Source organism: Melitaea cinxia, chromosome 4 (assembly GCF_905220565.1).
Source record: "Melitaea cinxia chromosome 4, ilMelCinx1.1, whole genome shotgun sequence".
Lineage (NCBI taxonomy): Eukaryota > Metazoa > Arthropoda > Insecta > Lepidoptera > Nymphalidae > Melitaea > Melitaea cinxia.
In genome coordinates this window covers 5,476,695-5,502,449 of record NC_059397.1, presented here as the reverse complement: position 1 = coordinate 5,502,449, position 25,755 = coordinate 5,476,695, and the positions used below count along the sequence as shown (strand labels likewise).

Sequence of the window (25,755 nt, the reverse complement as noted above, 5' to 3'; positions counted from 1 at the left end):
TACCAGCCATGATCCGCGGCGGTCGTTCGGCGACTGGTTCCACATCCGACGAATTTCCCTTCAGGAGTTAGGCTTGAATGGACCCGCGCTGTGATTGGTGGAGAGGCGTGACGTCACAACCATGTGCTAGGTCGCGGTGTGGATGTATGTGTGCATGAATGAGCGGCCGCGCCCGCGCCGTGCCCCCTGACGTCACATTATGCAACTCGCCTCTAATGGATAACTTTTCGAGTATAATAGGAGCTTCGGATGATTTCTTAGGAATATTATTGATAATGTACGTAAGGTTTATGATATTACAGTATTGATAAATTATTTTATTTATGCTTCATTTTTAATAAATCGTGATTTTATTAGATAAATTCAAATTGTCACAATTACTACTAAAGACATTGAAAGTTTGTAGATTAATTGATCTTCGACGGAGAGATTGAAAAGTCCTCTGTTGAAGATATTTTTAATATTATGTAACCTTTAATATTTAATAATAATTATATTGAATATAGGACAAAGGATATTTATATAATAAATATCCTTTGTCCTATATTCAAAAACTAGCTGTGCCCTCGATTTCGTCCGCGTGTAATTTAACAAAAAAGTTATGGTTCAGTTCACAGAGTTATAAAATATATAAATTTCAAAAATAAAAGTAGCCCAAGTTACTCCTTATTACATAAGTTATCTGTCAGTGAAAGTTTCAGAGATTAGCCGGAACAAACAAACACAGACAGACAAAAATCGTAAAAAATGTCATTTTGGTATATGTACCGAGAATACACCCATATGCATTTAGAAAAAAAGCAGGTTATTTTAATATTACAAATAAACACTCCAATTTTATTTATTTCTATAGATTTAATACTGTAACTGAACACGGCATATCAAAGGAAACAAATATACCTTTATAAGGATATTAAGTTATTCAAATTAACAAACCCGTTATATAAATTCTGTAACCTTTTATTAATGTACAACTATGTAAAAAATAAAGAACTATATCATATTTTCAGCAGTAAATATATATTTTAAATAAAACAGGATTATTTTATTTTATTACTTCACTAGCTCTGCCCGCAACTTCGTCCGCGTAGACATTAACAAAAAAGCTATAGTTCAGTTTGCAGAGTTATAAAATAAATAGATTTTTTAAAATAAAAGTAACATAAGTTACTCCTTATTAGATAAGCTATCTGCCAGTGAAAGTCCCGTCGTAATCGGTCCAGTCGTTTCAAAGATTAGCCGGAATAAACAGACAAACAAAAATTTAAAAAAAAAATCTTTTTTGGTATATGTACCATGTATACATTCATATGCATTTAGTAAAAAGCGGTCACTTTAATATTACAAGCAGACACTCGAATTTTATTTATTTGTATAGATTTAGATCATATCATTTTTATTAGGCATATAATCCAAAATTGAGCAAAATGCTCAAATAACCCGGATGTTAAAAAAATCATCTAAAATTATCCCGCGTGACCTTCGAACTTTACCTATGCAGGCTCCTGAAATAGCCTGCATCGGTCGTTGACCGTACCCCGCGCCCCGCTGACCCGGTCAGCAACAAGTGTATCGACTCTGCCCGTTTGACATTTGCCGACAACGCCATAGCCATTGCCTTCGCAAACTCCTTTGATAGAGGGATATAATGCGTTGTTCTAGATTATTCTCCTGCGTTACACATATTGATTGATAAGTATATTATCATTTATATATGTATATCCTTTTAAGAATTATTTTTTAAGTGTTTTTCAAGGTTGTCTTATTGTATATCGGCTCAATATAGTAAACTTCTGTAGAATCTTTTTTCTTTCTCGTTTTGAATATATTTTTGTGTGGTTACGGCAGTAAAGACTATAGCCATCCCCTCCCTTACCGTGGGAGTCGTAAGAGGCGACTAAGGGATAACACAGTTGGAACTTAAAAAGTCGACCGATGGCGCGATAACTGCTGGCTTTCAAATATACAGCCGAATACGGGCAGCAGCGTCTTCGGTGCGACAAAGCCAGCCCTGCGGTCACCAACCCATCTGCTCAGCGTGGTGACTATGGGCAAAACACACGAGTTCACGCCGTTCTTGGCGTGAACTTGGGGAGGTCTATGTCCAGCAGTGGACTGCGATAGGCTGAATTGTGTGTATTGAATATATTTTTGGAAATAAAACTATGGTTGCTAGTCAATTATTATAGTAATAGGATGCAGTTACAGCTTTTATTGTAAAATAATAAAAGTCTTTTTGATTATATGTTTATGCTTTAAAAATATTTTGAGATAATTGTGTTTGCTCGTAAATGACAAAAAAACCGAGTTCAATTACATCGACGAGTAATACAACGTAGGTAGACGAAAAAGTTGTCAAGTAAATACGCGCTATCAAAGGTTACTCAAAAAGTACTCATTATATCTCAATTATATATAAACGGGTGTTCAATTGTGGCACAATTCAGGTACAATACAATTTCCGGTCATGAGTGAAAATGTACTCAAATGAATTCAAGTAGGACGTATTGCAGATGAAACTCCTCCATGTCTTTTTAACAGTGAGCCTAATGACAACATGGCACGTGTTCGTGGCAAAACTAACTTAGACTTGTGAAGGCATTTTAGTCATCCGAACGAATTAATACCTACAAGCTTCACCAAAATAACGCCATATGACCCGGACTTGGTTAGAGCTTTTTACCAATTTGGAGTCTCAGTACTTGAATAATTGTGTTTGCTCGCAAACGAAAAATACCGACTTTAATTACATTGACAAGTAACACACCGTAAGTAGACGAAAAAAATTAACAAACGCACTAGTCGTCACTACGATTTTCGAGGGTTTTCCTCGTTTTTTCTGGGATTCCATCATTACATCCTGCTTTCCTTATCATGGTACCACACTTAGGATATCTCCTTTCCAACAAAAAATAATTATTAAAATTGGTTTATAAACGACGAAGTTATCCCCGATCATACATACATACACACATACATATAGATATATATATACCGTCGAATTGAGTAACCTCCTTTTTTGAAGTCGGTTAAAAATGAGGCGATATATGTGTTACTGAAATTATTTCAGCAAAAGGCGTTTTAAGATCTTTATAATTAAGCGTAAATAACGCATGCCTTTTTATATCTATTAAGTAATCGACAAGAAAAATGAGGAATCAGTTTCAGAAATAAAATCGATTTAGGACAGTAAAATAATTATTACTTTGTTCTTATTTTATTATCTTCGTTACATTCATTTTATAGGGCGTGAATGAATTTGGGCGCTTCCTATTCACTGTCCAAGGTGGTGACGTGCGTCATAGCGAAGGACATGGCCTTACGTTACATTGGACAAATGAATGTGTTCGGTACTGGATGGCCTTAAAATTTTATATTTGGCTAGAATTTTTATTGCTATTGTTATGCGGGTTGTTTAATTTTAGTTTTTGTGAATTGATTAATATGAGTATATCATTGATTTAAGCCAAAAATATAATTATTAAAAATAAATCATATATTTTAGTACTATCATCATCATCATTTAAATATACAAAATATAAGAAAACACTAGAAGTTCTAAGTTCACGGGAAGTATCCTGTAAGTTTTGATTTCCTTGCGAGTGTCGAAAATTTGCAGCATAAGCGGCTGCATCTTTTGATTGCGCTGACTTAGTAGTTTGATTTTTTCACAGCTCCAAGGGATAGTAGACTTAAATATTTGATATAAATTTCAGCTTGATACCTCCACGCGTTCCTGAGAAAAAGTGTCTTGACAGACAGACGGACAACAAAGTGATCTTACGAGTATAAGGGTTCCGTTTTTTCCTTTTGGGGTACGGAAGCCTAAAAATAATAATGAAGATAAACATTCTTCAGTAAAATAAGTTTTAAGCTGTTTTCGAAGGTTACAAGAAGTTATTTCAGAAGAAATTTCATCAAGAAGTGCCTTTTCTTTATATATTTTAAAATAACACTACTTATGCTTAAAATATATTTTACTTTACATTGTTTTAAACAAAATCAGTTGTTATTATTATAATTAATATTTAACAATAGTAAAAATATCCGAATACAATAAATATAAGTAAATGGTAATCAGAAGTTGAATCCAACAAACTATGCTGTTGTAGTGACTTATTTCAGATAAAAATCTATAAATAATATAGGAATATCTTCTAATATAAAATATCATTTAGAGCACACATATTAATAAAAATCCTTAAATTACATTATTTTGATAGAAGTTTTAGCAAGTAACTAGGTTTCATTGACATCCAAGGCACAATCATGCGTCATATTCAAGGACGCGCCCTTCGACCCCACATTAAGCATATTAGGGCTATTTGCTTTAGCTGAACTGTTGGTTCTGTTTTAAGTTACACTATTTATAGCTCACGGGCGATGATGAGGTTTATTTGGTGTTTTTTGACCTTCGAGCTATAATTTTCGGTGACATACTTAATCTGATACTGTTTATACTTAAATTTAGGTCTTGCAAGGACGGCAGTTACGAGTAATAAAGTTTATAATAGTTTTTATGAAATCTTAGTGGCTATTGTATTTTATTTTTGTATAAATCAAAACTGATATGATTTTATTTCAAAAAACAATGTGTAGACTCTAAACTGAAAATATGATTTCTAATACAACATTTTTGGCTTATGACGAAACTGAAAACACCGACAATACAGCTCACGGGCGAAAGCACCGACAATACACATGAATCGTAATTTTATTAAACACTGAAATCTTATACTGGTAAAACATTTTCATTGTATTATATTATAATAAAATTTTACATTTATCATTGATACGTAGTCGGCATATGGGCTGATTCATGCGTCCAAAGCAGGTAGCTGAGTTCGATTAACAAGAGTAGACAAGAATGAACGCGCGTCGCCCTGCGTGTTTCGATTCATAAATGCAACCCTGCCTGACCCAGTTTTTGATTCCAAGCTCCGCTTGCCCAGAAACGAAACGACTAAACCGACAATATTCTGCCATAGCACAACACTTCCTATGTTATTTACCTTATCAACATAATCGGCTGTGCCATAAAACTGGGATATGCACTTGTTGTTTCTGGGTTAAACTATGACGTCAGTAAGGAAGGAGGGAGAGAGGGAAGGGGGTCTGCAGCGGTGGAATTAGGTCAGTTTCATTCTGAAACAGGTTCGATGGTGGGGCATGGGGAGGGGGGCACATCGAACGGGAATTCGTCGAAACTAATTATTAGGGCGATTATGGGATTTGCTATTTTAAAACTTGTTGCTAAGCTGAAGTTTTTTCTTAATTTAACAAAGGAAATGAATTAAAATTATAGTTTATATTTTTTTACACGCATGGAATAATTTAACTTACTTATCTTATGCTTACTTAATACTTAAATATTTTAATTTTGTTTCAATTTGATGCATAACTTGTGTAACTTAACAAAAGTAAGAAGTCTCACTAAAAACTTCTTTAATTATATCTTCTATATTTTCTAGTTATTATTTTTCTTTTCAAAATGTTTGAAGTTAAATGTCTTTACGCACGGTTGACTTGGGGAGTAAGCTGGTAAATGTGTAACGAGGGCGTTATGAAAAGTGTGATCGGTCGATGTGAACGGAAGTTAAGAGGGAGATATAATAGCAGTCAGTGAAGATAGAAAGATAGATTTACGTTTTGTAAGTTTTACTTATAATTATTATGCTGTGTGACTACGGTAGTTAGAATATAGCCACTCCCTCTCTTCCCTTGGGTGTCGTAAGAGGCGACTAAGAGATAACACAGTTCCACTACCACCTTAGAACTTAAAAAGCCGACCGATGGCGGAATAACTATCCAACTGCTGGTTTTGAAATACACAGGCCGAAGACGGGCAGCAGTGTTTTCGGTGTGACAAGGCCAGCCCTGCGGCCACCAACCTGCCTGCCCAGCGTGGTGACTATCGGCAAAACACACGAGTTCATGCTATTTTTGGCGTGAACTTGTGGAGGCCTATGTCTAGCAGTGGACTGTGATAGGCTGAAATGATGATGATGAATGATAAAGTTTTACTTCCGTAGTGTGATCTAAAGCACACTGGTTTTTTTGTGTGGTTTGTCCAACTTCCATCAAGGGTTTTTTTTTTAAGTCTACCACCTATATCTATACATTTTTGTGTATTAACTAATATAATCGTCAACTACAAACCGATGATATTTTTTTGTTGGAAAGGTTCATATTTAAAGGATCCATATTCAACAAATATTATGATATAAAGTTTTTTAAGCTGCCCCCAGCTCAACATTATTATAATGAAACAACTTTTTCGAATTTTATCGTGGTTTACTATATTTATACATTTCGGATAATTTACTCAGTGCTCCGGTGATCATGGTTGCTGTAAAGTATCAGAAACGTCGGGCATCTAGAAAACATAATAAAACGCGATAAAATCCGAAATAGCCGTTTCATTATAATTAGTGAAATTCGCGGAAACATTAGAAAACAATAAAACCATGAATGTATTTAGTTTATTATGCACTTTTCGACGAAGTTACTGTACTGATTTGCGAATATTTCTTTTTGTTTCCTATTTTTGTTAGTGATTATCTAAAGAGTACAATAAAATTTGACGATGAATTGCTATAAAATTTTAAAAATATTTGACGAAGTGATTCAAAGTCTGCTCGCAGTTATTATTTAGCAAAAAATTTCTTCTGAAAAGAATAATATACTACTTATCAAGCATAAGACCCAGTCCAATTTCCAATTCGAATGAGGGAGCGTCTGAACACAATTGTATTACGTTAAGTATTATGTACAGTTTCTAAGTCTTCTTTTCAATCTTTGTGATGTTAAATAAGACTTTTTATGATACACTTATATTTTTTATTAAGTTAAGACCAACTTTAAGTTTGGCAAAAAATAGTGGTCAACCTTATGTAGAATCTCTTTAATTGTCATATACACAAACAAAAGGGCGAGAGGCTACTTATAATATAGATTACAAATAGGTCTCTCACACTTTATCTTACAACGAATTTTTTTTGGATTGATTACATCAAATATTTTTTATTAAACATGAAATTTATAAAAACGCAATTACGAAACTGCCAGCGCTATTTTGTTATGTTTTTAATTTTATGAAGAAAACAAAGAGTTTCGTGCGGTTATTACAATTTTGTTATATAATAATATTATTATTATAATAATTAAATGTTTTCGTCATCGTATACCGAATATAATAATTAAAATCAAACCAGATTTTATTTTTAGATCCAACCCCTTACATTATGTGCATCCTAAAATAGGTGACCCAAATAAAGGCGTTACTCTGTAAACGCAGCCTAGGATCTGCCCCTTGGGTCCAACCTTACTCTAACATGTATCATAACGAACTTGTATCAAATAAAAATTGGTTGTCTGTAAAGTGGGTTTCCAGACGATAGTTTTATTTGCTAACGTAATTTAAGTTCTGGAAGAAGCTCGTGTGACGGCGTTCCAGTAGCAGAACTATTCGAACTGTTAGCTCTGACGTCATGCGAGACGAGAGATAAATGTGTCACAAGCCAACGCTTGGGCTCTATCGTTTGTTCCGCGAGCACTTGGACGCTCAGGCTCAGGCGGAACGTGACACTTTTCGTGCGTGCAGCTGGTGTAATATAAATGATGTATTAATATAATGATGTAAAAAAAGCAAGGTTTGATCCAATATTTTTTTTCTGTCTATATATTTATATCAAACTAATCGAAAGACATTTACTTTTGAAATACATGCAATTGGTTGACATTTATTTTAAAATTAGTTGTATTTTAAATCATACAGAAAAGTTGCGATTTTTTATAATCAACTTTTATCTATGATGAGTAAACTTACAATAAGATAAAGCTTATATCGTTCAATTGACGATCACTGTGTGAATTATTTAAAACATATAAAAGATTATAGAGTTAAGCTTTTCTAATAGAGGTCAAAGAATAGACGATAATTAGCCTTGTTTTTGAATTTTACAGAACAAAATGAGAATTTCCCATAAAAAATCTAAAAAACGCCCTCTTTCTTTGACATGGAAAAACGCGTAGTGGGAACAGGGAAAACTCTACATTTTACCGTAATAAGCAGTCTAAGAGAAGACTTGGTTGTTCTTACTTTTAAATACAGGTGGCGCTGTCTTCCCTGTCGTAAGATTACTGGATGTTATGAGTAGGTGGCGCTAGTAAAAATATACTTTCATAAAGCTATTACTGACAATGTATTTTTCATAATCTTTGCACTTGATTTTACTCGCTTTTGGTTCGATGTTTTTTACTAATGGTAGAATAGTTTTTCTGTGATAATAATAATTCCTATAATACTACTATGACTTGAAATTTATCCAGATATAAAGATAAGATGTAAAACATCAACACACAGACCGCGGACTGGAAAAATCAGCTTTAATGTCAATGTCAGTTTAATAATTACTCGAACCCAAAGCAAGTGCATCTGCAAGAGCTATCCTATCTAGTCTAGTTACATTATAAATTTAAAAATTAATTTCGTTTGTAGCGATGTCTGTTTTCATCAGGAATTCAGAACTTAGACCGACAAGTTCTGTGGCTATCGCTTCAGCCTGTAATATTCCAATGCTGGGCATAGGTCTCTTTTCCCATGTAGGTGAAGGATAAGAGCTTAATCCACCACTCTGCTCCAATTCGGGTTGGCGGTTATATTCCCTACGATGAGTAACGATCGCTTTTAGGTGTACATGATAATAACCAGGACTGACGGCTTAACATGCTTTCCAAGGCACGGCGGGGAGACCCAAGATAAGGACTGCACAATCATCCAGACCACCGCATACATCTGTATGGCCAATACAAATGTTGGTCATGCGAGGGGACCGAACCTGCAACCGCCAGCGCAACAGCCACAAACCAGTGCTGTGACCGTTGCGCCAGTAAAAAAGACTATGTATATATTATATAATTATTTTCATATATTGCATATAATATTTATTTTATTTTATGTACAAAGATTAAACAACAAAAACCGAACATATTGCCCTAATCCACTGTCAGTCGGCACCACGTGCTTGTCTTTACTGCTCGCATTTGTTATATTTGATATCCTCTATATTTCACACCAACACATGTGATTGTCAGATTTCATTTCGCCTCGAGCTGAAACATTATATAAACACTTTTTTCTTTATACTTTTTTCATTCAGAGCAATCGGTACTATGACAAATAGGTCGAAATTATGTTTGGATTTACCTTAAAGCTCGTTGGATTTGTGTTTCCTTTCAAAGCTATTTCTCTGGAGATTTAAAGCTTTTATTTGTGAACGTTTCATGAGGATACATTTCTCAGACTTTACCGAATTACAGTATCACGTCGGTTTCAACGGAACAGGCTGTAGTTATTTGTTGCGAAATGAACTTCACGGCTCAACACAATTTTGTTTCTAATAAATTTTCAAGTAAATGAAGATGGAAGCGTAATATTTCTGAGAAAATTAATAAATAATTTAATTCCTTACTCGTGAAGTATCTTCATAAGTTTTATTGGAATTAAACTAGAGAATAAGAGAGAAAAAGAGGGAAACTTATAACTAGAGAAATATAATTATAGTTTGATACACACGTTACACGATTATTTTAATGTGTCTAAAGACGCGTCGCTAGAAATAGCGACTGTAAAAGAAAGAATGAGGTCGCCATGGACTAGTTCGCATCTTCTACACTTCGGCAAGATTGAAATATGTTAACTATCTGATATTACTGTGTCACAGAGGTCTGTCTCCTAAATTTATTCATAGCATACTTTGAAAACTAGGGACTTATTGCAGGATGATATGACAGTAATCGGTATGTGGTAGCAATAACCAATGTACGTATGCCTTATTGAGATATAGGTTTTTAATCTCACTCTCAGTCTCTTTGGGGTTTTCGAGTGTTATTATTATAAAATTTATATGAAGTCCTTGCTTTCATTGCCATTTTCAAAAACCATTGTATTGTGATCGGCGAATTTGCTTTTCATTTATTCATACTAGATATTATTTTTCGTACTGTTTTTAAAAGAACTGCACTAATACTGGTATGTATTTTAAAAATGTAGTATTATATTAATATTGTTTTGTAAACCTTGAATTTTAATATAAGGTTATCTGCCGTCGTGGCGTTACTTTCGTTTGTCTTTTTGTCATTTAAAGATACGTTTTGATAAAGTGAATTAATATTCATGATATGAAAACACGTATTGAAATTTATTTATTTATTTACAGAAAAAAAAACAATTTATGTGATAAACAGTGCAGCAAAAACAATTAACAGTTTAACAGTAAAATATAGACTGATATTTTTATATGTATATAATAGATAGAAAGGTGTTTAACAATATTTTTCAACGTTTCAACGTACGCTTGTCGTGTTTAGTCTATTTTTCAACGACTTTCAAAAAAAGAAGAGGTTTTTAATTTGACTGTATTTTTTATGTATGTTACCTCAGAACTTTTGACTGCGCGATTTCGTTGATTTTTGTTTTATGCAGTCCTCAAAACTCAGCATTGAAATTAAGGTAAAAATATATAATGTAGTTTGAATTTTGATTGTTTTTTTTTTAAGCATACAGCTCAACTGATGGCCTGCACCACTAGAAGCATAGGAAAGGCGTTGCCGACCCTAGTCCTAATCCCTAAGTGCTCTGATCACCTTACTAGGAACACAACACTATTTGAAAGTGTTATTTAGTTTTGATCTTCTGTAAATTCGAGGTACTTCCCCTATCGGTCTGCTCCAGAATTTAAGCATGACATCTCTTATTTATTAACTCAGTAGAAGTAACTCTGGACTTAATATTGACCATGGGTAATTTTAATATAATAATAATAATAATAATTTTATTTCAGACAAAGTTCATACAATTAAACAGCAGTATATAAACATAATTAATAAAAAAAAAACAGAAAAAACCAAAATAAAAATAGGAAAATAATAAAACATAGGATAAATATATCAAAGTACACACACATATACAATATTCATGACCGATTAAATAAAATTCATGTCAATAATTTATTAATGCCAACAATAAGCAAGGTCAACCTATTAAATTAAATAATTAATTAACAAAACAAAAAATAATTTTTAATATATTCATAAATTATTTGAAACACAGTGCAATGTCAAATACATAAAAGAACAAGAAGTCACCTTTTACCTATTACTACGCACATCAACCTATGTTGGATCGGACAATCCGTGTGTGAAGCGATCATCTTGAGGATGCCATTGCTGCTGTCTCTCAACCGTCTTAATAATGACCCAACCTTTTTACGAATTAGTGCTTCATATCCATCCGTATGAGCTTCGGCAAACATAAGCGACGCGGATCAATGTGGAGGCAGCCGCAGTAGCATCCTAAAGATGTTGTTATAACTGTGCTAAATAATCTTTGTTGAATTTATAAATAGTTACGAACTTTGTAAATCAAATAAAAAAGCTAATAAGAGCGACAATATGTATAAAATGTTAAATAAATAATCAGTCTGACAAGTAAGGGAACTTTGTGATTGTAAAAGTGTCACCTAGTTTTAATTATGAAGCTTTAATATAGTCAAGTTCAAATAAACGAACCGATAGCAGCGTAGTATGTAAGTATTAACACATCTTGTTTCCAATTTAATCGCCTAGGGCTCAAGAACTCCAATTTGGAATCCAAATAGATCTGAGAGTAACGTACTTTCACTTGTTCTGTAGCCAACAATATGTAATAACTTCCAAGACACCACGCAAACGCAAACGCAAACGCAACCACGCAAAATAGGCGCACTAAGACGTCGAGTTGCGGAGAATAGCCCGTGGAAAATCAATCAACTTCCAAGACATTAGTACATTGTTTACCTTTATGTACTATTAAAAGTTAAAAAATTGTTAATGTAATATTAAAAGTTAAAAGACGCCGCGTTGGCGCAACGGTCACAGCTATGGATTGTGCCGGTTGCGCTGGCGGTTGCGGGTTCGATCCCCGAACATGACAAACATTTGTATTGGCCATAAGGTGTTTGCCGTGGTCTGGGTGTTTGTGTAATCCTTGTGGGTCTCCCCACCGTGCCTCGGAGAGCACGTTAAGCCGTCAGTCCCGGTTATTATCGTGTACACCTGATAGCGATCGTTACTCATAGTAGGGAATATATCCGCCATCCCGCATTAGAGCAGCGTGGTGGATTAAGCTCTGATCCTTCTCCTACATGGGGAAAGAAGCCTATGCCCAGTAGTGGGATATTACAGGCTGAAGCGAATATTAAAAGTGTAATTGAAATGAGTGCAATAAATAAATCGCTATGCTCAACACACACACTCGTCGTCTGTTTTAGACAACTTATGTCTGTGTTTTAGAGGATTTATTTTTGCAGTTTATAAGCAATATACTATTTAAATATATACAAGAGATTCTAGATAGAATTTACAACTAAAAACAGTAACTTATTAATAATTTTGAAAGCAATTAATTCCATTAACTTAAAAAATCTGATTTTTATATTATATTATATTTATTTTATTTTATTGAAGCTTAAAATAGAATATTGTAATATTTGATAGTTCGGTCGTGAGTTATTTGTTCATCTCACATATTGACTTTTTTTTTAGCAACTAAGTCGGTAAACGAGCGCACGGTTCACCAGATGCTCAGTGATAACCGTAGCTTATAGACCTGCAGCACCAGAAGCATCGTAAGCGCGTCGCCGAACTTACTTCCAATCCCCTCCAGGAGCTCTGGTCACCTTACCACAGGAACACAACACTGCTTGAAAGCAGTATTATTTAGCTGTGATCTTCTGTAAAATCGATGTATTTCCTAGTCGGGCTGCTCCAGATATTGAACAGGATATTCTTATAACTCAGTTACAGTATTCTGGTTACATTTTAATCAATACAGAAGTGAGCAAAATATATCATACTGCAATATCATATGTATTAATTTAAGCGCCGTGCTGTGTTATTGCAATGTATTATTGTTGTGTATTAGCCCAATGAAAAATAACTATCTACCATATTATTTGACAAAAACGTATACAAAATTGTTTGAAAAACAAGTCATCATCATCATTACTTCAGCCTATCGCAGTCCACTGCTGGACATAGACCTCCACAAGTTCGAAAATGGCGCGAACTCACGTGTTTGGCCCATAGTCACCATGCATGGGGGGCGGGGGGTTGGTTGCAATTTTTAACCGACTTCTAAAAAGGAGGTTACTTAATTCGACCGTATCTATATATATTTTATGTATGTTCGGGGATAACTTCGTCGCTTATGAACCGATTTTGATGATTTTTAATTTAATCGAAAGCCGACTTTCTGTAATACAAAAGATTTCCTATATACGTGATGGGTGTCATATTCAATTTCAATAATCCAAATAAATCGTAAATAGTTATAATTAACTATAACAGAGATCTCTAATATACTGAATTCAGTTCAATAGACAGGAAGTGAGAAATAGTTCTAGATAGATAAATTTCATTCAGCTGAAACATTGATTTCATTTTAACGTTTAACTGTTTTCGAAATATATACCAAGCAATATCTGTTGTTGTTACAGATAGGGAATGAAATCGGTAACTAATTTGTGGCGGGCACAGAGATATACTCGATATTGGAAACATTCTGTAACAGAATCTATTTTCACTTAATTAATTTATGTTGACATGATATTCTGTGATTCGATCGTATTTTAGTGACTATCATTAATTATTTGTGCTATCTACTTCATATTGTATTATAAGAACCGAAATTCTTAACTCAACAATATACGTTTTATTTTACAATATTTAATAGGACTTATATTCTAATGATGTTCACATCAACATCTCTATAGATAGTGGTTTTTATAGTTTGGATACTGTTGATATTATTGATAATAAAATACAGTTTCTCTTGTATATGTCCCCTTTTCCTTCATCATAATCATCATTCGTCTTCGTTTTTCTTACTTCTTAGCAGTTTATAAAATCATAAAATTGTAGAGGTTACAAATGTATACTTTACAAATACAGTCGGCGACTTGATAGTATGACTGACGGTTGAACGCGATGATGAAGAATTTTCTTGTATATTCATGTAGCATGTTTGTCTTAGTTTTCGCAATCTATACATAAAATATTATATCCGCCATAATTGGCGGATAATGCATTAGAACAACGTGGCCAGCTAAGCTTTAATTCTACACAGTACAGTTTCTTGTCACGCAATTTATTTGAAAAATATAATAATACCTTATATTATATCTACGGTTCACATTTTTTGAAATGTAAATATCTTGAAATTAACATTAAAACTTACTACTACAAATACTAGTATACCGAAATAATATATTACATTTTAATGTTTTCAGCTAATGTTCTCGTGGACCTTGGTGCCATAATTGTTTTATCAAGACCGACATTACATGCATTAAGCGATTTTTAACTGACGCTCTGTGTTTTGATGTCTCCATAAAAATGATTCAATTTTATAGTATTTAGTTCGAGATAACTTTTTAAAAGAAAATATAATTTTTTACTATATGTAAATTGTAGATTGATACTTATGCTACGTACCGTTATTAAACTTTCCTTTTATTTCTTATTCAATTCAAGCTTAGTATGAACGTAAAATTGTCATATGTATTTTAATGAAAATATTCTCTTTCAGAAAGAATATTCGTTTTATCGCTTACATAATATGAAAGAGAAATAAAGCTAAAGAACTTCAATTTAAAATGTAATTAGAATAATAGTGTTGAGTTGTGACGTTGTATTATAATTGTGTTTGCTAGCAAACGAAAAAAAAACCGACTTCAATTATATCGACAATTAATACAACATAAGTAGACGAAAAAAATTAACAAACGTACTAGTCGTCACAACGATTTTCGAGGGTTACCCTCGATTTCTCTGGGATTCCATCATCAGATCGTGGTTTCCTTATCATGGTACCACCTTGGGATATCTATTTTCCAACAAAAAAAGAATTATAAAAAATCGGTTCATAAACGACGAAGTTATCCTAAAACATAAAAAAAATCTATATACGGTTGAATTGAGTAACCTCCTCCTTTTTTGAAGTCGGTTTAAAGATTCTGGTATAAAATCTATATAAATAAAAATGAATGTTGCTAAGCGCCTAACTCGAGAATAGCTAGACAAATTTCGCTAATTATTTTTTTTTATATGTTCCTTAAGTCCCACGGAAGGTTACTATAAGAAAAAAAAAGAAAAAATAAAATAAAAAAAAGCCATCACTGGGAAAAAGTTACATTTATAATAATTATAATATAATATTTATTTATTTCACATATTTGTTACATAACAAAAACAATTTATAACGATAATAACTACATTAGTATAAAACTGTGGGGCAATCATTAACGCTCTCCTCACAAAGCGTCGTATCACAAAGATGAACAAATGTTACAAATAAAAACACAAACATAATGATCACCAGAAAAAAATATTTTACTACTAGCGACCCGCCCCGGCTTCATATGGATGCAAAGCTGATCATCACTTCAGCCTATCGCAATTTACTGTTGGATATAGGCCTCCACAAGCTCGCACCAAAAATGACATGAACTCATTGTGTGGTGCCCATAGTCACCACGCTGGGCAGGTGGGTTAGTGACCGCAGGGCTGGCTTTGTAGCACTGAAGACGCTGCTGTTCGTCTTCGGCCTGTGTATTTCAAAGCCAGCAGTTGGATGGTTATCCCACTATCGGTCGGCTTTTTAAGTCTCAAATTGGTAGTGGACCTGTTATCCTTTAATCGCTTCTTACGACACCCACGGGAAGAGAGGGGGTGGCTATATTTTTTTCTGCCATAACTACAGAGCTAATGCAGTAATAGCAATACTGATACTAAATATAAAATAAATATTTTCAATTTAAGCGCAAAAAAGTTTTTATTTACGACATCATATTAGTAACCTCTAAAATTATCAGTGCTCCTCTACTATATTATGCATGTACATATAAACCTTCCTCTGGAATCACTCTATTTACTAAAGAAAACCACATCACAATCTGTGGCGCAGTTTTAAAGATCTAAGCATACAGACAGCAGGAAGCGACTTTGTTTTATAGTATGTAGTGATTAACTATTGACACAACGCAGCTAGTTGGATATAAAATTGTAATAAAAACATAGAATCTTATACATTTGAAATTTAAGAAAATATCATTAAATATGTATAAACTATTGTCTTCTTAAATAAAACAATAAAAATTTACAGAAATCGCATATCTTCATCCGAATCTAATCTTCATCTCATCTCTCTATCGTCACTTGAAAATTAACTAATGATTAATTTTAACAGGTTCCTAGGAACCTTTTACACCATACTACTAAACACACTTAGTATTTCAAATTTCCCACGGGCTTTTTTATATTAACGTGCTACAACTAAGTATGCAAACTTAAAATGCATAGAATATTATTTCTTCGTTGGAAACTTTTAAATATTGTACAGACAGGCTGCTAAATTTTCTTCAAAATCCTACAATTTTAATGCAAAATTAAAATTCCACTTTGCACCAAATAGGCACCAACCCCTATTTACAACGGAACACAGCAGACACTAATATATAATGTGTACATATTTGCTAGTAAAGTGTTTCCAACGTAAAATTTTAATGAATGTCGAACGTTGAACGTTTTCAAAGGATAAGGTAAACAACGATACGACCTCTGTGATCTTCCACAAACTTGCGAAATTCAATATTTGTTGAGGCTCAGCAACGTTTGGCGGTATTATATTTCTTCGTCTTGTATTTCAGTTTTTCGTTACTTATTCATTACGGGAAACAAAATATCAACAGAGATTTTGAGTTTCGAATTAATTGCTTTTTGTAGATTCAGGGCAAGTTTCATTGGATCTTCATAAGGTTGAATATCCTACGTGTAACGGTATACACGGATAAATATATATTTTTTTGTATACACCATCAATGTTTGCTTTTTTATTAAATTTTTCTTTTTGCCATCAGTGAAAAAGTTGTATTTCGAGTAAAAAAGGTACAAAGAGCTTATCCTCTTATAAGTTAATGGATAGTTAATTTTAACCTATGTGCGAGATAAACATTATCAGCAACCAGTGAGATAGGTCCTTCGGATTGATGATGTTTTGTAATAATTATTATAGCAAATGGAGTGAGGTGATTTGTTTGTAATACGAATAACATTCAAACCCAAAACGACTGAACAATCCATTCAGACCGAACAATAAAAAAAGATGTCATTTAACATATGGGAGACTAGTTTTTGTCAGTCACAGAACATGTTTCAAAAAATAAAATATGTTTTTTAAATAAAAGTACCTGGTGACCGGTATTTTTAGTAAATCGTGTTTTTTTTTTGGAAATTATATTTAAATACGAATTACATATTGATAAAATATGAATAATATTTTCCCATTTTACCGACATAATCATAAAAAAATATGAACTGATTATTTAAATAAAAAATCATGAGTGCAATTAGAAAAAAAAGGATAAAAATAATCGATTGACATGGGGATTTGCACCGTGGTCTTCTCGGTCGCTCTTAACCGGTCGATTTTTCGCGTACAACTTTATTGACAATTGCGAAATTTACCTTCGTATTCCAACGATATTGCAGCCATTTTTTCGTTGGCTAAAACAGGAATAAAATGACATTTTCTAAAAATGAATCCTAGCTATATCGATTTATCGTCCCCGAAACCCCCTGCGTACTAAATTTCATGAAAATTGTTGGAGCTGTTTCCGAGATTCAGACTATATATATATATATATACAAGAATTGCTCGTTTAATAGTATTGATAAAGCATTTTTTGTTGGATCGCATACGCTCGAATGGACAATGCACGGTCCAGTAAGTTTTGACATAGACAGAGAGTTAGCTCTTCCGATTCAAAGTGTTCAGAATTTTTTATATATTAATACTTGTAGTAAAAGTTTGAAAACTAGTCGATCATTGTGTTATAGTCTACCTAGAGTAGCTAGATCACAAGTTGCTAACCGAACGTTTTATTTTATGCTTATACTTAGGGACCGATTGTAAGCACATATGTATTTGTATACATTGCTTAAGTTTGTATCATTTTGCTGGAAATTTCAATTGTTTGATTTCTTAATATCAAATATCTAATCAAAACAAAAAGAGAATTTTAGGCTATTAAAATCACGCCATCTTTTTATCAAAACTGATAATTAATTTACATAAAGAATTACTCTACATGTGATAAGAAAAGCAAAAACGGTGCTAAGGTGTACAGAATTATGAAAGCATATTTTTAGCCTTAACTGCACTTCAATTAGATAATGTTGTCATAATTATAGTTACAGGAAAGTCAGTGAATTTCTAACTATTAATTCTGCCAATTTTGTATGCGTATGATCTTAAATGTTTACCAATAAAAGTTAGTAAGTTTTAAATAAAAATGTCATCTAACAAAATACACTTGAACAAGAACGTTATGGGCTTCTGAGATTTTACCAAAAATAGTTTATTAAATATATTAATTTCAATGTATAAAGAATACATTATATTAATCTGCAAATAAAATTGATCGAAACGATCGTTCGTATACGAAAATAACATAATTAATTATAATTAATAATAATAACAATAAACGACAATTTATGTTTATTATTTATGATTCTTACTGTATTAATTATATAAATAAAAACTCTTATTTTCAGAGCAACGCATTTTGTTTATTTATAAAGAAATAAGAACAAATGTCTGTCGTGAGCGGGAATCGAATTATTCGAATATTCGAATGATTTGAATAATCGAAATATTCGAATGATTAACTATTTATAATTTCGGAGTTTTTGCGAGAAATAAGACAAAATATTTTATAATACAAATAGACTAAATGTCAATTTTTTATTAATATTAGAGTTGACTTAGCGTACCTATGTCCAATATATCTATATATAAGTTGTTATTGAGCTAAATTACCACAAGCACTTAATACATCGTTTGTAATAATAATATTTTCGTCAAAGGGAAATATATATATTTATATATATCAGAAGATGAAAATATTCTTTTCACTTTTCATTCAAAATTTGAAGCAAAAATCGTAACGCTAAGAAAAGGTCCAATTCAAATTTTCAATCACTAAACTACAAACTGTTTGTTACTTCCACAACACATAACTTTGGATTAGGTAATCTCATTTAGGTAAATTTGTAGTAGTATAACGGAAAGTTGTATTTAAACAAAACCAGAAACTCCAACAAAAAAAAAAACTTCACGAAACGAAGAGAATGGGAAAGATTTATTACTCACAAAAGAAAATCATTAGGATATTCGATATAGATGGTATTTCTTTATGTATTATAAAGTTGTACGTCTACTTATTTATAATTCAGTATGTATTTAACGATTCGAATAAGATATATAAACTTAAGTAATTTTTATACCATTAATTATAGAATAGAGCAGAAAATATCTTTATCAGATTTTAAAATAACATGGTTATTTTCATTACTAAAATTCTTTAAAACGGTTATCATGTTTTTTATTTTTATTTTGCGGAGTGGACGTTATCTACGAATGTTTTGTTCACAAGACTGAAATTTGCGCGTAGATTAGATTGATTAGATGTTGATAGTATTAGAAGTGTCGATACCGGAATACCTCCTTTATTCGGAGATTCCGTCTTTTGGAGACATATTTTTATGAAAAGGGTATCAAAACATCGGCACAAGTGCATCAAGATACCATTCTTGAGAAGGTAGTTAACAACACCATCTTCAACAACCAAGAATGGTCTTTTCAGCAAGACTCGGCGCCGGGTCATAATGCTCAATCCACCCAACCTTGGTTAGAAACCAACGTTCGGTTTTTCATCAGAGCTGAAGACTGGCCGTCACCTGGTTCCGATTTTAACCCACTGGCTTATGATCTATGGTCAGTTTTAGAGAGTATGGCTTGTTATAAATGTCATGATAATTCGGAGTCCCTAAAACAATCCATACGAGTGACAGTGAAGAATTTTTTCATTGAAAGAGTGCGTGCTTCTATCGATAACTGGCCTCAATGTTTAAAGGAATCTACCGCAGCCAATGGAGATCACTTCGAATAAGCTTTATATATTTTTAAAAGTTTTATATTAATGTATAAAATTACCACAGTGTAGTAGTAAAAAATGGTACGTGCAACAACAGCAACTTTTTCTTTTCTTTATAACAAGATTAAAGGCAAGACTTTATTTTTATGCTTGTGCATTGTGTGTGTTTCCGGACCCCCGACACAGGAGTAAATCCTACTGGGGGCCGTTGAGTATAAAACATTTATTATTTATTACATCTAGATGAATTGAATATGTAACTGTAATTTTTCTGCTGGTACGCTAGCTTCTACTCTTCATGTAGGGTACATGCTCTATAAACGCATTGTCAAATTATATTATAGTTGAAAGTAAAAATAAATAATTTCGAAAGATTCAGCATATATTAAATGCCTATTTTTGACAGTTATAATTTTTTAAATACGTTTTCTTCTTAGATTGTTGAAATATTAATTACAATTGAAATATTAATTACATCAATTCATTATAGCAAGAACTGGAGTTACCAACATTTAAATAACTAATATTATTGTTTTGACATAATTTTTATTATTAACGTCATCTTTAAAGGATTTGCGACATTGAGCATTAACAGCCAATGAATTAGTATACATTGTTATTTTGGTTTGAATGGAACATTGCCAATACGGTAAAAATACTACACCGACTACTGAAATAAATACGGTTGCCTGAAAATTCAGTTTAAAGGTCTAGGTACATAACCGTTAATATCAAATTACTTTAGAACAGACATTTTTATATGTAAAAAGAAGAATAAAGTTTTGTAGTATTCAATTTTTGATATTAACAAACAAAATATACACTGACTTTCTACGTATAATCTTAATAGTAATAATTAACATTACAATACACTTACGTTATCGTAAAATATTGTCTACGCTCTACGGAATACTTAGAAGAGCCGATCACTATATTACAATACACATAGTAATGAAACCTCCTGATCTTGTGGCCCTATTGATGACAATGTTCGCAGTATCAAACTTCCGTCCGGAACGAACAACTATATTAATACAAGTAATTATTTCTACACTGATTCTTGTGGCTCATCCCACCATCTTATGGACAGCAAGCTGTAAAACTGTTATCACAAACAACTATTAACTCTCGTAATTTTTGTAAAGCAAAAATATCTGCTGATTCACAGTGGAATAGCTTGATGTTTTAAGTTTCCGTTCAATTCTGAGATATTTACTGACTATTTCAGATCAATTCAGTTAAGTTTGTTAAAATGTTCTATAAGTGTTATAGTAGACTGCAATCTTTGAAGTGTAGCCTTTCAAATATTTTTGTAAAATATAGAAAATAAATATAAAAGATGATTTTTTAATCCATTCTAAATAATTCTGCAATGTCCTCGTGTATTATTTTGACGTCAAATACATTATATAAACTCGGCAAATGGATATACTGAGTATTTTAGTACCTATATACAATTTTGGAATAATAACATTAAAAAATCGATTTTACCTGGTGTTTGATGCTAATGATTTTAGGGTAATTTTTGTTAATTAAATAGAAATTGTGGACAATATTCAGCTTTTAGCACAGTTATATTTCTTCTATTAAGGTAAAGACCCTGCTCGTCCTGTAACATCGAATAGCTTAACGGACTAGATTAATAAGCACTTCATTGTCTGAAACACTAAAATTTACATATGTATATCCTATACTAAAATATTTACTCAAGACTGGTAAGTCTTTTTAGACTCAATCTTGTATATAACAATTCAAATGTCATTGCTTGTATTTTTTATACTGAGCGAGTACGACACAACGAAGCGTTGAAATAATGTGAAAATGTATGAATAATTGTTTTGAATTCTTTTAAAAATGACACATTGAAATCCAAGTGCAACAATATACTAATTATTGGACAAGAAAAGAAAATTATTACTATTTAGGCAAATCGTTGGCGCAGTGGTCACGGCACTGGTTGTCGCGCTGCAGGCTATAATAATAGATGTGATAGATATATGAGTTTTCATTCAAGGGCTCTTCTTTTGTGTTTTTATTGTAAAGCTCTAAATAAAATATATATAAGATAAATGTTTTTTTGGCGTCTTTTAGATATTGTTATTGTTATTTTGCGGCAGCTTATGTTTTGTTTCTACAAGATTTAATGCTACAAAGTTTGTAATTTGGTTGGTGAAAGTCAAAAGTTACATACTTTTACGGCGCCCATTTTTTATAATATATTACCATTTAGGATCGAAAACTTTTTAAGTAACGTGATTATTTAAAGTATGCTGTTACACGTGTAGATAACTACATAATGTTATAAATAAGCATAGTGAAACATATGTATATTGTATATACATAACATAGTGTATATATATGTATCTATACATATAAAAGTTTCGTGTCACGATGTATGTGGGCGATAAACTCCGAAACTACAGAACTAATTTTTATCAAATTTTGTAAGCATCTGTGATTTGGTCCAAATTGGGATATAGGGTAGTTTTAATCTCAATTGGACTCGGTAGGTGGTGCTGCTATCAGTACGTAACTCTGAAACTACTGAACGAATTTTTATCAAATTTTTGTAAGCATCTGTAATTTGGTCCAACTTGGGAGATAGGGTAGATTTTATCTCAATTGGACCCGGTAGGTGGCGCTGCTATGGGTATGTAAGCAATTAAATTTGGTAGCTGTTGTCCGGGCAGGACAGCGTCTGCCGGGTTCGCTAGTATATATATATATATATATATAATAAAATGGTAGGAAAGTCAAAACTGTACATTGAATATTTTTTTAAAAGAATACTTGGGGTGTGATCTACAATCGATACCGAAGCCAAAATTTTTTTTTTATACAATGATAGGCTTGCGTTTGACCACTATTTCGCCTGATGATAAGTGAAAATGCGGTCTAAGATGGAGCACGCTTACCTAGAAGTAACCTATTCACTCGCGACTTAAAGATCCCCAGGTTATAATTTTCTGGAAACACAGAAAAAAATATAGTTTTAGAATTTTTATCTGTTTGTGTGTTTGTCTGTATGTATGTCCGGGATAAACTCTAAAAGTACCGCATCGATTTACTTCAAATTTGTTTGTAGTTGTTAATAACCATGCTATATAAGCTAGCTTCACATTATAAAAATCACGCAATATAAGCCGATAAACATAATTTTAAAGCAGCGCCATCTATGAGATTTTGCTGTAGATATGAAATGTAAAGAAGAAACGGGTAAATGAATATTATTTTAAAAGGTATAATCGTAGGTATTTTTGGTGCTGTATAGCGTTCACGCAGACGACGTCGCAGGCAGCAGCTAGTGTATATATAAATTAATAAAAATGTTTAAGATACTAATGTTGAGTTTGGTGCCTTGATTGACGATGTTTTTAGTTAGTTATTTCCTATTGAAATTAAGTAAAAATTATGAAAAAAATGGGCACTGAAAGAATAAGAGAGCGTAAATAGTTTATATTATATAAATTATTCTGTTAGTTAACTGAAATTGTAACAGCACAAGACAAAGACACAACGCTGTTAAGGATACAGAGCGTTAGGGTGACTTTATCCTTATTTTAATACGTGCAGTGATTATTAAATGTTATTAAAATGTTAAATAAGTTACAGCTTCCATACGTTCGTATAGCAGTGTGTGTGTAAGGGGTTCCAAAATCTGTATTAAAATACTAGCTTCTGCCTGCGACTTCATCCGCGTGGAATAGGAACAGTTCTGTCATACATGATTTTTACAAAACTTTGACTGTTTACATGTTTAACAAACAAGATTTTGAAACATTTTTCATTGGTGCTCCGTTCCTTTTGGTCATAGCGTTATGATATATAGCGTATAGCCTTTCTCAATAAATGGGCTAACTAACACTGAAAGAATTTTTCAAATCGGACCAGTAGTCGTTGAGATTAGCGCGTTCAAATAATGGTTACAATGCTTTTATGTGACTTAGACAATGATTTTGATAAAATTTGGCCAAAATTGTTCCTAAACCGGACACTAAAATGGATTTCTTTTATTCATCATCTTTTTTCTTTATTTCTTTCGACTAGTCTCTAGAAGAGCTGATGTTAACCGGACATACACTAGCAAAATTATGATTTTTTAGAAGTAACTTATACATATTTTAAAAGGTGTTAATATTTTTTTTAACGTGTTAATATAACGAAAAATCACCAAATTTAATAAGCATAAATTTAAATGCTAAAAGCTAACTTATTAATAGAAAAGAGTTATAATAATGCCTTTGAAATACTTACATCACGTTTTGTACGTAAATTAGTAGAATTGAATTAATTACCTTGTTCTAATTTTACACACAAAACGTGATCAGATTCCATACTAATATATCAAAGTAGGTTAGAGAGAGCTGCAAAAATGTAACTTTGTTGAAAACAATTACATTTATTTAATTTATAGAGTACTAGGGGTTTCTTCCCCTTTCACCCTGTGTACTCGTTAAAACCAATTTGTGCCTGCTATTCTACTACTGTACCGTTACCGTAGACGATGCGTTGGTGCAACGATCATAGCACTGGTTTGTGGCTGTTGCGCTGGCGGTTTCGAGTTCGATCCCCGCACATGACAAATATTCATATTGGCCATACAGATTTTTGCCGTGGTCTGGATGTTTGTGCAATCCTTGTGGGTCTACTCACCGTGCCTTGGAGAGTACGTTAAGACGTCGGTCCTGGTTGTTATCATGTACACTTGATAGCGATCGTTACTCATAGTAGGGAATATATACGTCACCCCACATTTGAACACGGGGAAAGAGAATAATCTAATAATAATAATATCTACACAATACACCACACACGGTCGTCTGTTCCTAAAGTAAGCAACTTAATGCTTGTGTTATAGGTAACAGCCGACTGGCATAGCTACGTATTATTTTTTTTCGATATACATACTTATAAATAATACATATATAAATATATAAATAAATATTTATATTACACCCAGACTCGGGGTGGGAATCGAACCCACAACCCTCGGAGCAGAAAGCAGGGTCACAAACTGCGCCAACGGGCTAGTCATAATCTATGCCTAGCAGTGATACATTACAGGCTGAAGCGTATTTTAGTAAAAATAGATAAAGTATATGAATATGTTTCAAAGTTTGCAGGATTTCTGAAACAATTGAAAAGTTTTAGAAAATCTTTCACCAGTAGTAGAACTCAAATACTATTTTGTTTGGACACGAAATTTAAAAGATACTGAAAGGTTACGCAAATTTCATGATCTCTGTGTGGAATTTATGGTAGTTGACTCGACTTGAACTCAGCAGGAAAAAAGTTCGATGTCCAGTGAAGTGAGTATAGGCCTATACTTATTTTATATTTAGCTTTCTTCCTTTTAGGATGAACTATTTCTTTAGTAAATCCAGTCTATCTAATAAAGATAAATAAATCATTCATTATCATAACTACTTAATATTATTAATTATTACAACGAGATTCTTAGACCAGAATATATGCCCAACTAGTATGTACAAATAAAATTTTTATTGAGATCTTCAAATGTTTTATTTATTTTTAAAGAGTACTGTTATATTTTAAGTTGTCTCTTTTATATTTACCACAATTGGATAAATATAAGAAATAATTATCCCCGTATTGTTATAAATTCTTCAAAATTTTTCAATTATAAAATAAAACCAGCCCGCAATCAACATTAAAAATTAAAAACAAACTATTATTTTTACTAAAAAGCATAAAACAG

At 32.5% G+C, this 25,755-nt stretch overlaps 1 long non-coding RNA gene across 1 annotated transcript; it reads left to right on the top strand.

The window, feature by feature from the left end:
• Positions 1 to 578: 578 nt before the first annotated feature.
• LOC123670516 lies at positions 579 to 23,946 on the top strand. Its single transcript, XR_006745921.1, has 3 exons — positions 579 to 598; positions 19,978 to 19,980; positions 23,866 to 23,946. It is a non-coding gene; the product is annotated as an uncharacterized LOC123670516 (long non-coding RNA).
• Positions 23,947 to 25,755: the final 1,809 nt, after the last annotated feature.